Here is a 15,144-nt window from a genome sequence, read left to right as displayed (position 1 = left end):
CGGGCCAAGCCGCCTGGCAGGGCTGTTGTAGGGATCAAATTAAGGGGGCCCTCGGTTTACTCCACTTAAGCTTTTCAAGAAAAGGTGGGGTATAAATTCTAACCACATCAACAACACGCGGTTTACACCTCAATGGCGCACCCGCCGTGGCTGGCCCCAAAAGTCAACCGGCCGCCGCGAGCGGCGTCTGCAGCGCTGGCCCGTTGATGCGCGGCGCTTGCGGGGAGCGTTTCCCTTGCCCGCCCGGGAGGCCGAGATCTGGCGCTGCCGGGGACCGAGGGCGAACCGCTCCCTAGCTGGGGAGTCTGTCCCCCCCCGGGGACCAGGGACCAGGGACCAAGCGCTGGCTGGGCGTGGCGAGAAAGGGGTCAAGCCCGGGAGAGAGCAGAGGAAGGGGAGCCCAGCCCGAGGGCAGCACCGCAGCGGCCCCCCCGGGCGGCGGGACTCGGAGGCGCGGGGCCGGCGGAAGGGCCGCGGAAGAGCTGCAGAGCGGAGCCGGGCGCGGCGCTCGCGAGCCGGCCGCGGCAAGGGGACGGGGCGCGGGAGAGCGGGGAGCCCCCCGGCAGGGCAGCGACCGAGCCTGCGGCGCCGCGGGACGGAAGGCTGGGAGGAAAGGAAGGCGGTCGGAGCCCGGACACGGGCTGCCAACGTAGCGGTGGGGCCCAGAGACAGCAAACGGAGAGCTTCAGTAAGATAGAGACAGTCGGTGAAGTGGCGGTAGGAAAATAGGAACGAACACAGGAGAGCGTTAAGATTAGAAGGAAGGAACAGGACTTTAATTTCGTATAACAAAATACAAAATGGTGGGAAAAAACAAATTCGGTCTTTGTGTCTGTGATCTGTACCAGGTTAAGAGGAAAAAAGGGGTGCAATTGCATGAAACCCCCAACTTGACTTTTTGCCCCCCACCCCGCCCCTGCACCTTAAAGTCCTTGTGCAGCATCAGAATTATTGCTTCCTTTAAACACTAGTAAGTGCACTCTAGAAACTGAACAGTAAAGGATTCAGTTTAAAACCTCAAATTATTATGGTTCTACCATTTGAATGTTACTTTATTTTCAGCTCTTTCGGGTTTCTTCTAGCTAGTTTAAAAAGTTTTCCTATGGTGCATGTTTCTGAAAAAAATGAACTTCACTGAGTCCATTATGGAAGTGGTGATTAGTCCCTAGTTTTTAAATGCTTTGGACCGCATTGTTAATTTGAAAATAAAGCAAGCTTGGAATATGACATTTACATTCTGAAAAACAGAAGAGGAAAGCATTTTTAACAGGGGGCAGCGCTTGGCTTCTCTCGTCTGGACTTGGAAGCTAAATAAGGATGGGATGGGTCACTTCTTGGGTGGGAGACCTCCTGGAATCTCCACGCTGCAGGCAGCACTGGGAAACTCACACGCATCCCAGAATCTGCCAAGGGCCAGCCGCTTCGGATGTGTTTCTCTTTCACAGAGAGCCCTAGTTGGTAAGCCTAACATTATTCTAATTCTAATAATTCTATAATTCTAATTCTAACCCTAACCCTAATTCTAATCTCTGCTCTATTGCTGACTATCAAACAGCCCCGTCATAAGGTTTTCTTCCTCGCTTTCAGCTGCTTTCACAGAAGGTAAGACGGTTCCCTCTGCATGAACATGCCTGTAGAGGCAGTATGTGATTACAAGAGTCCCTGAGCACAATGTGAGAGTCCAGCATTAGGGAACAAGCAGTGTGAAGACCAAAAACTTGGGCAACCCCACCCCCAAAGTTTCCCCCACTGTGCATTGCAGTGCCAAAGGACTGGGGCTCTGAATTGGTGTTGCACCGACCTAGATCCTGGTGCTCAGACCTTTGGAGGGATGGAGGGATGGATGGACAGATGGATGAGCTCTTTCCAAGAGGAGGAGGAGGAGGAGGAGGAGGAGGAGGAGGAGGAGGAGGAGGAGGCCCAGCACAGACCAGAGCTGTGGCAAGAAAGCACCCCCTGCAAGACAACTTGCGAGGTGCTTTTCAGATCTTGCTCCTGGAGGTTGGGGTCCTATAGAGATCCTCCTCCACTGCTTCAGATCAACTCCTGGACACCTAGAAAGGAGCAGATCAGGACCAACATCAACACTCTTGTTTACCTTGTTGTTTTATACTCAAGGAGATAACTCAGTAAATATACCACATACGGTAATGCACCTTAACAGAAGCAATATAGTGAAGGGCAGTTGAGGAAAATGATCTAGCACAGTTGAAGTTATCCCCTCAAGTAAACTAAGCCTCCAACCTTCTAATGGTGGTTGAGCAGAACTTGGCACCTTCCTGGAGCTCTTTCACAAAAGGTCTGAAAGTAGCCAGTGAACAGCTCACTTTCTGTCTGGCCAGTGCATAATGTCCACGCTCAGACCATGGCCTAAATGCTCCTCTGGCAGCCAAAGGCCCTTCTGCTAGTCGAGGCCAGCTGAGCCCTTCAGCCTCTGAGGTTCCTGGGTGGAGAAGAAACTCCAGGGCTGGGCTGGATGGCTCTTGTGGTGCTCCAGGTCACCGGCCTGGTCTCGTCTGACTGCAGCAAGAACTGCCTTGACCTGGAGGGCAAAGACAGCCCATTCGGAAGCCTAGTCTTTTCTGGTTCCCCAGTAGATGGGAGGCTGGAGGACTTCTGTGGGGCAGAAAGGACTGGTGCATCTCTCTTCTTTGCCTCCCAAGAGTGAGCCAATATATTCATTTTTGTTCACTTTTGTGGAGCTTCCCCAACTATCGATGAGGCGTTTGGCTCTCATATGTCTTTTTCATTTTCTCCCCCCCCCCCAATTTTACTGCCATGTTGTCATTAGTCCTGAAGGCCACTAGGCATCAATTCATGGTTTTGTTTTCTGGCTTTTAGCAACCTTTCCTTCCTTTCATTTCTAGAGGAGAGGTGCAGAGCCTCCAGCCTAGAAGACTGTCCACCAGAAAGCTCTACTCTAAAGTCATGTGTCTACTTTGACTTCTTGTCCATAGAGGGGAAATAAGAAGGGTGTCTGAGCCATATAGTGGCCACCAGCAGATAAGGCCCATGCTGCCAAGGCCCCATTGCAGGGGAATGCTGAGTGGCAGGAGCTGATGGCAAGTGTTTAGCTTGGCTTGGCTTGCACCACATCTTGCCCCTGGCAAGGAAAGGGTCAGGTGGGGGCATTAGCCCCTTGTGCACTGCAAGACCCTCAGCCATGGAGAACTCCAGCCAATCTGTCTGAGGCCCATTTCCCTGCTGGGGGAAGGAATGAGCCTCGCAAAGCTTTTACTTCCATGCAGGAAGCCAAGGGAGTCATGGCTGAAGGGCAGTGTGGTCTGCTTGAGCTGCTGGACTGAATCCAGCCCTGCCTTAGAGTCAGCAGCCACTGCCATCTTATTTTATTTCAGAGTGATGAGGATGATGACAATGGTGGGACAATGGATCACACACTCTGCAAAAGAGCTAAGCCAGTCATCCAGATGCCTTAGAGGGTACACCCTCTACACAAAGTGTGGCATCAGAGCTGAACCTGTAAGGTGAGAAGTCTCAACCCTCCTCTCTGGAAGCCTCTAGGCTGTCCCACCCTGGTCCCACCTCCTGCCTTGGTGGAGCTGCTTGTTAGTGCCACTGCCTGGGGGGGGGGGTGTCCTCTCTAACTAGGAGAGAAAGGCCGCCTACAACCTGAACTGCCATTCTGATGAATAGATGTGATGGAACGTATCTACGAGGAGGAGAGGGATGTGGGAGACCAAGGCTATTGGGAAGGAGGGGTCGCATTCCAGGAGGGGGAAGAAGGCAAGAGGCAACACAGTCCGCAGGGGGAGCGTGGGAGGCGAAAGAGGTTCAGGATAGCCACTCCCTAGACTCTCCCAGGGTAGGTCCCCTAGTTGCATAGTAGAGATTTAGTTGGCCAGATTCTGTCTATAAGGTGTAAGCTAATAAAGGAACTGGACCGGACTGTTTTCCCGTTGTTCTTGGGCTGGGCCTGACATTAGAACAGAACAGAACAGGAGGTAGTCCTTAGTTAACATTCACTTGTTCAGTGAACAAGGGGTCCTCATAGTTGCAGCCGTCATAATGTCCCCACAGTCCCGTGATTGCAATTTGGGCACTTGGTAAGCAGCTCGCAATTATGAAGTTGCAGTGTCTCGTGGTCACATGAACTCCAATTGCAACCTTCTCTGCCGGCTTCCCACAAGCAAGGTCAACGGAGAAGCCAGCCAGAGGTTGCAAATGGTGATCGCATGACGTCGTGCCTAATGACTGCACAGGATTCACCAAACAGTGGCAACCGGGGACACCTTATAACTGTGTCACTTAGCGATAGAGTTCCTGGTCCCAATTACCATCGCTAGGCTAGGCTAGGCTAGGCTAGGCTAGGCTAGGGTAGGCTGGGGTAGGATAGGATAGGATAGGATAGGATCTTTATTGCAGTCAATGACCAGTCCATAAAAAACCTTGGATCCATAAAATTGATATTGATTAGCTAGTTAAGTCAGCAGATTTGTCAGTCAAACTACTGTGCATCTTACTTCTTACATGGCAGAATCTGGCCACATTTAAGGAAACAGAGTCATCTGAATCTGAGAGTAAAATGTTTAAATAGAGTTGGTCAGGGTGACCAGGATATTTAATTCGGTGTGGAATTAGCAGCTGAGGGTGAGTGTCAATATAAAATGGACAGTACAGTAAGGCTCCTTCACCACGTGGCCATAGTCCAGATTCAGATGGGAGCCCCTTGTATCTCCCCTCTAAAACCGCTGATGGAAGTGCATTGAACCCTGCTAAGGATTAGGGTTAGGGTTAGGGTTAGGGTTAGGGTTCTAAACCCTCCTTAGTTTAGAAACAGTGATTTGATTTAAATATCTAGCCGGTCTATAAGGGATGCGAGAACTACTTAGAAATATGTCTTTGGGGAGGGGCATCAAATCTCTTTGACTGTCAGTGTCCTTGAGACCCTCAAGGGGCCCTTCCAGCTCTAGGCTTCTAGGACGGATAAAGGCTGCCAGGGGAAGCACGGGTTCAGAGATGAACGGGCAGGGATGCTGTGGCTGCTGCTGCCGCCACCGCCGCCTTTGCACGGCACTGTTCCAGCAACTCCTCTGGCTTTTCAAGGCAATTCTTTCCGCAGGAAATTGTGTAAGGATTGCAGGACAAGACTGTGTGTATCTGTGTGTGTGCGTGGTGGGGGATGCATGCAATGGAGGGGGGGGGAGAGATGGTTCCCTTTGTGCACATACAAGGAAAGGGGAACACAATTGCAGTGCAACCTCCCCCAGCAATGTTAACACTCACACCCGTAGCCAAGTGCAGCTTCTTTTATTCCACAACAAAGGGCCAAACTCAAAAAAACAAGCTTTGCTTTACTTCCACGCTCAGTACCACTTTACTCAGTTTCATCAATGTCATTTTTGCAGTGTCCTTTTAACTGTCCCAAACACCTCAAATGTAGAGCCAGTGTTACCTGTACAATAGCCTTCCAGGGTAGGCCAATATTATTTTCATTTGCTTCCCTTGCCAGAAGCAAGACTTGAGGCTGGGGGGGCGGGGGGCGGAGAGAGGAAGAAAGAGGGGTAACATGTTCAGATCATGTTCAGAGCAGAACTCTGGTTTGCAGCAAGAACTTCTAAGCTTAGAATTCATCTTCTTCTGCCTTACATTGCTGCAGCCTTTTACACCCGATAAGAGTCGATCAGTGGCCCTTCTCAGGGCCTCTCCACTGCAGACATAGACGACGGAAGGCATGTCCATAAAAACATGTTCTGGGTCAGTAGGTATGGAAAGATGCACTAGCCTTTTTTCCTATATACGAGGATCTTCCACCCAACTAGGAAGGAGGGTTCAGGGCTGATATGAAGTCTTCCAGTTGCAAGTTGGAAATGGTGCCATACCATGCAGAAACAAGTTATTACCTCACTTGCTGGTTGGCGGGACGTAAAAATTAAGGAAAGGACTATCAACGTTTGCTCAGCTTCTGGATTCAGGCAATGTGTTTTCTTGCCAAGAATTTGGAAGTGGTTTGTTTCTTCTTTGTTTGTTTTTAGGGAGTGACGTTGTACTCTAGCCTACTGCCTTGGGATTCCTTGGTGATTTCCTCACTAAGAAGGTTTGACCCTGTTCAACTTGTTGGACTCAGCCAAGGTCGGCTAGGTGCTGCCACCTGCCATGGCGCTAAAGTCTTTCTTGAATCAAGCTCAACTCTTGGTGGCTACATAGTCACATCCTGCTGTGTTCTTGGCCACAATGTAAATGTGGCCTCCAGTCCAAGCACTCACCTGGCCTGACTCTACATCGATTATTGATAAGCTCCATCTTCCTGTTCATTTATTGTAGGGGTAGAAATAAAGATGCTCATGTTGACATCTTGAACTTTATTGCCAAACTGCCTTGGGGCATATCCTTGAGGCCATTTATAGTTGTAGCCTTCAGGGGGAAGTTTACACCTTGCATCCTGTTGGGGTCCTTCAAATTTTATAGAAAGGAAACAGCTGTCCAGTAGCAGATATGCAAGAACCAGCCGTATTTCTGGATTTATTAAAACATTTATATACCATTTCCCATAAAATATCCCAAAAGGGCTTACAATCCCAAAAGGGCTTACAATAAAACAATAATAAAGGAACGACAAATGGAAAGAATTATAACATATGCATAGTAAAATAGATGAGGGGAAAAAAACTTGATTTATTTCCTGCTTTCTGTTCAGGCTGAACATTCAAGGCCTCATACATCTTAAAGCTAAAAAAAAGGCAAGAATGCAAAAGATGCAAATCAGTTACAGCAGAGAAAACAAGATTTGGACATGTTTGGTGTCCATGAGGAGCAGGAGGCCCGCGTTTCTTGTGCCTGGCCAGTTTCAGGTGGGGGGGGGCGTTCTACCATCATAACCAGGAACAACTGCAGGGTGAGTAAAACAAGTCAAGATGACAGATGTGGCTGCACAATCAAAGCTCCAACTCTTTTTAGATGCATCATGGCTGCCCCAATCACAGCCACAGACCAAGTCTGAAGGCTGAGGTGAGATGGGTCATCTGTCTTCGTCAGATGGGGAACACATAAGGCATCCCTCGTGCTGCCCTGTGCGCAATTACGTACAGATAGTCCTCAGGTTATGACAGCGATTAGGATTGGAATTTCCATCACTAAGCAATGCAGTCATGAAGTCTGACATCACGGGACTGTGTCACTTAACAACAGCAATTCCGGCAGTCCTGGTTGCCATTGTAACTCAAGGACCATGCAGGTTGTTAATCAAGGACCTCATGTGATCACGACTTCCGGCTTCCCCATTGATTTTGCTTGTGGGAAGTCAGCAGTGAAGGTTGCAAATGGTGGTCACGTGACTGGGGGGATGCTGCAATGGCCAGAACTCCAAGGACCGGTCATAAGTACCAATCATTCAGTGCCATCATAACTGAGCAGTCACTGAATGAATGGCCGTAGCCCTATGTGTAATACAAGCTGGCCTTATTTGACAGGCACATCTTTGCACTCACTAAACTATCACCTACACCCCTTTGTAGTGCAGAGGAGTCGCCCTTGCACACAGAGACTTGGGAGACCATGTTTCAGGGACCAAACCCACACTGTCCAATTTTGCACTGCAACACAGAGACCCCTCCTGCATCACTGGGTTGCAAGAGCGTCAGGCCCAGCCCAAGAACAAGGGTGAAACAGTCCAGTCCAGTCCAGTCCAGTCCAGTCCAGTCCAGTTCCTTTATTTGCTTACACCTTATAGGCAGAATCTGGCCAGACTAAATCTACACTACAGCCACTGGTGGATGTACCCTGGGAGAGTCTAGGGAGTGGCTATCCTGGCCCTCTTACTCTTCTCACGCTCCCCCTGCGGACTGTGTTGCCTTCTGCCTCCCCCCCCCCCCGGAATACACACCCTCCTTCTGGATAACCTTGGTCTCCCGCATCTCTCTCCTCGTAGATCCGTTCCATCACAAGAGCTTCCTAGGGAATGGCATGTTATGCCATCGGATCACCTGCGTGGCATCTTCTCTTTGCAGGTACGAGCTGTTTTCACCAGTAGGGCAGATGGGGTGAGGGGGCTTCCCAGGCCCCTGGTCTGTGATTTTCCCTGTTTTAAAGGAAAGGAAACTTTGCCCAGGTGAGGCTTTTTCTGCCTTCATGCAGTCCTTAATCATTCTGCCTTTCACTGTGGCCACCATGAATGTAGACAGCATTCATTGATTGCTGGCCTGCGCTGATATTCTGCATCCAAGATGCTATTATGAGCATTTCCCTTTTTTTCAGTGGGATGTTCTGCAACTTAATTATTCAGCATTCTCTCAGCACTCTACTTGTACTCAGAGGCACACCTTCTAACAGGCTTCTGGCTGAAATCCAATCTCCAGCACGACCTTCCCAATGTTTGCCAGCCGCAGCCACTGGTTAGAACCTCTTTCTAAACTCCTGGCAAATATCAAAGTGTTTTGGTTTTTATCTACCACAAGGCAGGACACGGTCCTTGACTACTGACTGTGGTCTAATCTTGAGAAAATAAACAGAGTGCTGGAACCAGGGAGAGTCAACAGACAAAAGATGCTGGCCTCAATTTTCTGCTCTCCGCTCTGTTGACCTACTGTAACCGCAGGTGAATAAGAATAAAAAGGGGAACCCTAAAGATACACACAGACACCACCCTTAAGCGCCTGCCGGTACAAGGTGGAGACCTTTCGAGCCCAGCGGCCAAACGAGCACAAGTAAAATCCGTCTCCAGGCTGCAATCCTGAATGAATCGTCTTGTCCAGGGAAGCAAGGGGTTTCTGGCCAAGCAACCCAGCGTTTAGCAGGGGTGTCCTCAGGTATGGGGGGGGAGGTGGCAAGGTGGCAGCCACGACCACGTGGCTGAAGCCCCGTGGCCATCATCTTGACCTTTTGAGCCCTCCAGGACTCTCCTGGGCTGCAGGTCATTTGCCATGGGGTCAGAGTTAGTGGGAAGCGGGGGGGGGGGAACCTGGAGAGGAGGACTTCTGGAGCGCTTTCCAACCCCTTAAAGCAGCCCCACCTTGGGTCATGTGACCAGGAGGGGGCGGGCTTAGCATGGCAGAGCACCTGCTGAGCCATACCCCGGGAGGTGCTTTCCGGAGCCCGTCACGTGCACCTAAAAAAGTGGCAGGTTTTCCACCGGGTGGTTGTGCCTGCCATCCTGGCCCCCCTGCAGGCCCCCCTGCTATATGCGATCTGATTTTCAGCCAGGAGTGTCCACAGGATGGGGTAAAAAAAATCAGGATGGTGGCTGCAATGGTGCGATCAAAGCTGCTGATGCGACTTGCACAAAAAATAGACGGAGTTTTGATCTCACCGGCATGGCCACCATCTTGACTTTTTTGACCACACCATGCAAGCACCTGTCTTCAGCCTACGTCTCAGATGCTTCAGTTGGTCAGTGTCCTTCACAGTGTGGATGGTGAGGCCGGATGGTGCCACCAAAGCGGAAGAGAGTGATGCCACGATTTCTTCTGACCTGGCATTCTGCGCTCTGCCCCCTCAGCTTCTGTTCAAGCTGCCAGCCGGTTCCAGCCTGCTCGAAACTCAACAGGTTTTCCTTTGCTTTGCTCTCACCAACTGCAGATCACAACCAATTTCAGGAGCTCATGGGTCAAGGGAGACCAGAGCTGGTGGGCAGGGGCCCCACAGGCACCTCGCCAAGGAAAAATCTTGAGATTTTGTCATTATGGACCTGCAGCCCACACTGGGTGACTGATGGGTGCCCAGTAGCAAAGGCGGGGAAATCATTCTGCAGAGGAGCTCCATTTCCGTTGTCTTTTTAGTAGCAATGACTCAGTTTTATCTAAAAGACTTCCTGTTCACGTGCTTGGCTGTCAGCTTCACTATCATGTCCTGTCCCTCACTTACTTCAGCTATTAATCAGATTTGTTTTGGCTCCATCCTCCATTCCATCTAGGTCCTTTAAATCTACTTCTTCTTTCTCACTAGAATCAACCCTGGAGTCCCCCTTGGGCACCTGACCCGGCAGATCCTTTCTCCTATCTGATTTTTTAAAAATATGTAATTGTTGTCACAGTAATAAGCAGTTCAGAAAAATTAAAAATTCCAGCAACTGTAAAGAAGCACTATGGATTCCTAAGATCAAAACCAAGGCGAGGACAGGAATCTGAGACAGCTCTGAGATACTCATGGAGACATTTCCTGAATGAAAATTGCAGCACTACCACTACCTTGCTGGGTGGCTCCCCCCACTCCCCTCCAGTTATCTGCAGGTGGTCTTGCCACTAATTTGTGTGTCCACACTTAATTTAGGATTTGCAGGATGGATACCAAAGAATGAGAGCGCTAAGGGAGATGCCAGGATGGTAACGAACTTTGAAGAAAGTTCACTGGGAAATTGTCCCCGAATATACTCACATTGCCAGGGGGCCTGCGCTCAATCTGCCAGGTGAGCCCAACACGGCAAGGACGGTCTCCAGAATTCGATGCACGAGGGCTTGCCTTTGCTGGGCAAGTTTTATAGCCCTGCCACCTCCCTTTCCCCCTCCACCCCCAGAGCTGCTCAGGAAAGTTTAGGCATCAGCAAAGGAAGGTTAGATATTAATGAGGATTAAGCGTCTAGCTAGCACTGGGCGCCTGCTACAACAAAAGAGGGAAATAACTATCTGATTGGGGTCAGAGCAAAAGGTTTGTTATCTTGCAACTTGTAAGAGTAAATAGGAAAAGCTAGCTTGTCTTAGCAGCTTCTCTTCTGGGTGTTAATTGAAAAATGCAGGTTAATTACGGGACAGGTGACTTGTTTTGCAGCCCCCAACTGTGGCAGGGAAATTATCCCCCCCCCTTCAGATGCTAAGGAGAGGGCAGTCAGTGACGTGTTCTGATTCTGGGGATCCCCTGCTTTTCTTCCTTCTGTTCTGCAAAAGGCTTTTCTCACCTCCCTCTCACTCCAGCACCAACAGCCCCAGCAACCTCTTTTTTCTGCTGTGACCGTTGCCTGTTCCTAAGGCAGCCTCAGGTTAGCAATGCCGGTGTTAAAGTAGCCTTTTTCTCTTTCTTCCCACACAGGTTCTGCATAGCTACTGTCCGGCATGCTTTACCAACAGTTCTATCCAGCTATCATGCTATCGTAACTCTAGTTAAGCCCCCTCCGTGGCACGAGTGCCCAGCTGCACGTTGGGCTCCAGCAGGACAAACCAACTTCAAGAGGACTCACGAGATTTTTTGAAGCTGATCGGGCTTGCTCAGGCAAAGTGGGAGCGTAGTGAACGTTTGCTTCCCGCTTTGCCTGGGCAGGCCTGCCACGGGCTTGTGCGGGCAAGGCGGAGAGGGAGGCTCAGAGGGAGTTCTGCGAGGTTCCACGTAAAGTCGGCAAAACAGAACTGCACGGGCAGAGTGGGAAGCCAGTTTTGAGAGCTGGCTAAATCGCAGGCCAGCCCATCTGTCAAAACCATCCGCCAATTGCAGCCGTTTTATTTTTTCGGTTTTTCCGTTACTATTTAGTTATTTTATTTTATTCATGGGGTCAGGTCTCCCAAATTCCTTTATCATCTGGAGGCTTTGTAATATTGCAAAGTTTGAAAGTCAGGCCTTGTGTGTGTGGTGTGTGTGTGTGTGTGTGTGTGTGTGAGAGAGAGAGAGAGAGAGAGAGAGATCAGCCTAGCAACTACTGGCCACTTTAGGCTGGTGCAGGCATTCCTCACACTCTGCAGTCCCTGGACATTGTCTTGCAGAGCCCTCTTCCCAAGCTTCAACAACAACAATATATTAAAATTATATGCCACCCAACTCCCAACGATTCTGGGCAGTTTACAAATTGTTAAAAACATTTAAAACAAGAAAATAACATAAAACAAAAAAGAGCAAAGATGGCAGAGATAACAAACCCAGATGGGGATAAGGAAAAAGAAGAAAAGGGGGCTTCAATCAGTCTCGCTGAAGGCCTGGGCAAACAGCCAGGTCTTCAAGCCCCTTCAAAACCCCAGTAGGGTGTTTTGGCCGAATGGGGGCCATCCGGATCCCGGGGCACCCTCATTCCAGATGGCAGGCACTGTGGCAGAGAAGGCACACTTCCAGGGTCCCAACAGATGACATTGTTTAATCAAAAGAACCTGGAGCACGCCAACCCTGCCAGATCAGATCAGCCAGGCAGATGTTACAGGAGACAAGCAGTGTCTCAACTAGCTAGGCCCTATGCCGTGTGGGGCTTTATAGGTAGCAACCTGCACCTTGAATCGCACCTGGAAACAAACTGGCAACCAGTGCAGTTTGCAAAGCAGAGGTGTTACATGGGCATACTGAGACATGCCCATGCTGTCTGTGTGGCTGCATTCTGGACCAGTTGAAGCTTCTGGGTAGTCTTCAAGGGCAACCCCAAGTATAGCACATTGCAGTAGTCAAGCTGAGAGGTAACCAGGGGGTCAGTGACTTCTGTAGCGTCCCTCAACCCAGTTCGGTTGGGAGTGCACCTCCTAGAGATTCCAGCTGGCCTGAAGCTGAGTTCTCAATCCCAACCCACCTCAACGGGCTGCCCAGAAAGTGATTGGAGCTGAAGCCCTCACAGATTTGGAATCTCATGTGCATAATGAATGAGTGAACTACATTTATATTTTTGCCTTTCCTCTGGGAACTCAAGAGTGCAAGCATGGGGAACATCCACTCCCATTGTTATCTTCATAGCAAAATCCCCATGAGATTGGTAGGAATGCAAGATGGTGTCTGGTCCAGGTCAGTGAGCTGCATGGTCGAACCTGGGACTGCTTGCACCAGTCCATCACTTTCACCATTGTACCACCAACACACTTCATCTTGGCTTAAAAGAAAAAAATGAGCATCTTTATGAAAAACTTGTAACGTTCTACAATTTGGGAACTGAGTCTGGCATGTTAGGTTTTCAAAAATTCTGTTGTGGCTGGCAGCAACTGGCAACTCCCAGGTTATTTTTAACTTTCTGAAAATAGACTTTGACAAAATGAATTGAGCCAGATTTTGGATGGAAAGAACCAAGGATCTCACAAGTCTGTAGATCATAGTGAATTGTGGCTATGTTGAATCCCCCAACACTGACCACTGCAAGACAAACCCCATTTTTATTTTTACTTGGCCTGTTGAATTACAAGCTGATCCAGAGACCGGGCTGAATCTGGAAGCAATCTTTCTCGGAACTTTGTGTTATAGATAATCTTTTATTGCCTGCCTGCCTGCCATCCGTCCATCCGTCTGTCCATTTGTCCATCCATCTGTCCATTCTCTCCCTCTTGTGTCTTTTAAAAGGCCAGGTTGGGACCCCGCCTTTAGCAAAGGGTCTCCATCTTCTCTCTGTAGCCCTGGATGCGCTTTGCAGATAACTCTGCTGGACCGAGCCTGCAAGACCCCCTGGATGGGCTTGAACTCTCAGGACGAGATGCGGGGCAGAAGGAGTTCAGCAGAGCTGAGCTCCAGGAATGCTTTTGTTGAACATCTGGAAGCTAAAGATAATGGGACAAAGTAGGGAAGCTTTGCTACCTCTTCCAATTTTTAGCTATTATGGGGCAGAGCAGCAACTGCTAGTGTAGCATCACTACAAGAAAGAACATTTATAATGGCAGCAGAAAGTGCAAGCTTTCAAATTCACCAGAACTCTTCATCAGGCAACTGCTGAGTGTTGTTATAGTATGGCTGTAGATATTTTTTCCTCATAGAACAACACAATAATCCCCAAACAAGTCAAGATATAGGTAGCCCCATTAAGATCAACCATTTTTTTATATATGTGTTTGGGCCCTCTGTAACCGTGGCAGAAGTTAAAAGAATAATTGCACAGCAGACAGCTGGTAAAGCCCCGGGAGAGGACATGTTACCTCCAAAAATCTTTAAGGCATTTCCCGATTGGTGGGCCCCCATACTCGCCTCTGTGTTTACCTGCATCAACGCCACTGGTTGATTACCTGCAGGCTGGAATAATAGTCTAGTAATCCCAATACATAAAAAGGGAGATACTAGAAATCCAGCTAATTTTTGACCTATAAGTCTTATTGACAGAGGGTGCAGGCTGTATAGAACCAGAAGCTCCTGAGGAGTCCCCCACTGAGGAAGCCCCTTATGGATTAGCAACTGGTTAATTGGATAGAAGGTAGAGAGCAGAAATCAACTGTTCTAGCACAACAAATGGGCGGCTATATAAATTAGACAAATAAATAAATAAATGCGGAGTTCAAAATACGGAGACACCCACAACTTGGAGGGCTTCAAAAGGAGGAAAAGCAAGTTGATGTCAAAGCTCATAGTCAGGATGGGTGCATATTAGAGCTTGACGGAAAGAAATCTGCATTTTTTCTACCATTTTTAAAAATCTGCGGTGGGGCCCCAATTGTGGAATTCACTCCTCCAGATCTGCTTCCTTTCAGTCCGGTTTTCCTCTGAAGACATGGAATCAACCTGCGGAGCTGAACCAGATGGTCCCAATTCCCCGTTCATCTGTTGCACAGGAGGAATAATGCTCGAAAACCAGACTTTTAAGAGACAAATTGTGTTCAGATGAATATTTGACCAGGGAGCTCCTGAAAGCAATGGGGAACAGTTCTGACTCCCTTATTTCCTTTCACCAACAGAATTCCCTTTTTTTTATTTATAATTTTTTATTAAAGATTTTCACAAAAGAAAACATGAAATAATAGAGTAAGATTAAAGAACAAGAAAAAAGATTCAAAAAGTGTTAAAAGAGATACAAATAAAAAAAATAAAAATATACAAAGAAGCGACTTCTGATCTTTTACAGCAGTTACAAACTTATTCTCTCTCCTCCCTCATTAAAATTACATCATAATTCCCTTTTTCCCATATTCAACCTTTTTTAATCAGCAAATCCATAAATCGCCAATTCATTTTTTTCCATTTTCAGCAAAAAGTCCATAAGAGGTTTCCAGTCTTTAATAAAGTACTTGTTGTGTTATCCCTGATCAAAGGGTTCGGTTTTGCCATTTCTGAGAATTCCACCACCTTCACAATCCATTGTGGGTATTTCAGTGTTTTTCCATCTTTGTGTATATAATAATCTCGCTGCAGTTATCATATGCGAAACCAGTCTTCCGTAAGTCTTTTCTAATTGGCAATTCATAAATCCCAGTAAGAAAAATTCTGGTTTCATCTGAATATTAGTCTTTAAAATTCTTTGTATCAATTTATGTTTTTGTATCCAATTTTTTTTTTTTTTGCTTTTTTACAAGTCCACCATGCATGGTAAAATGACCCTTCATGTTT

The sequence above is a fragment of the Python bivittatus genome, unplaced genomic scaffold, assembly GCF_059951505.1.
Source record: "Python bivittatus isolate LINGU-HERP-01145 unplaced genomic scaffold, Pbiv_v1 ctg000790_np1212, whole genome shotgun sequence".
NCBI classification, from domain to species: Eukaryota; Metazoa; Chordata; class Lepidosauria; order Squamata; family Pythonidae; genus Python; species Python bivittatus.
This window is presented reverse-complemented; position numbering follows the sequence as displayed.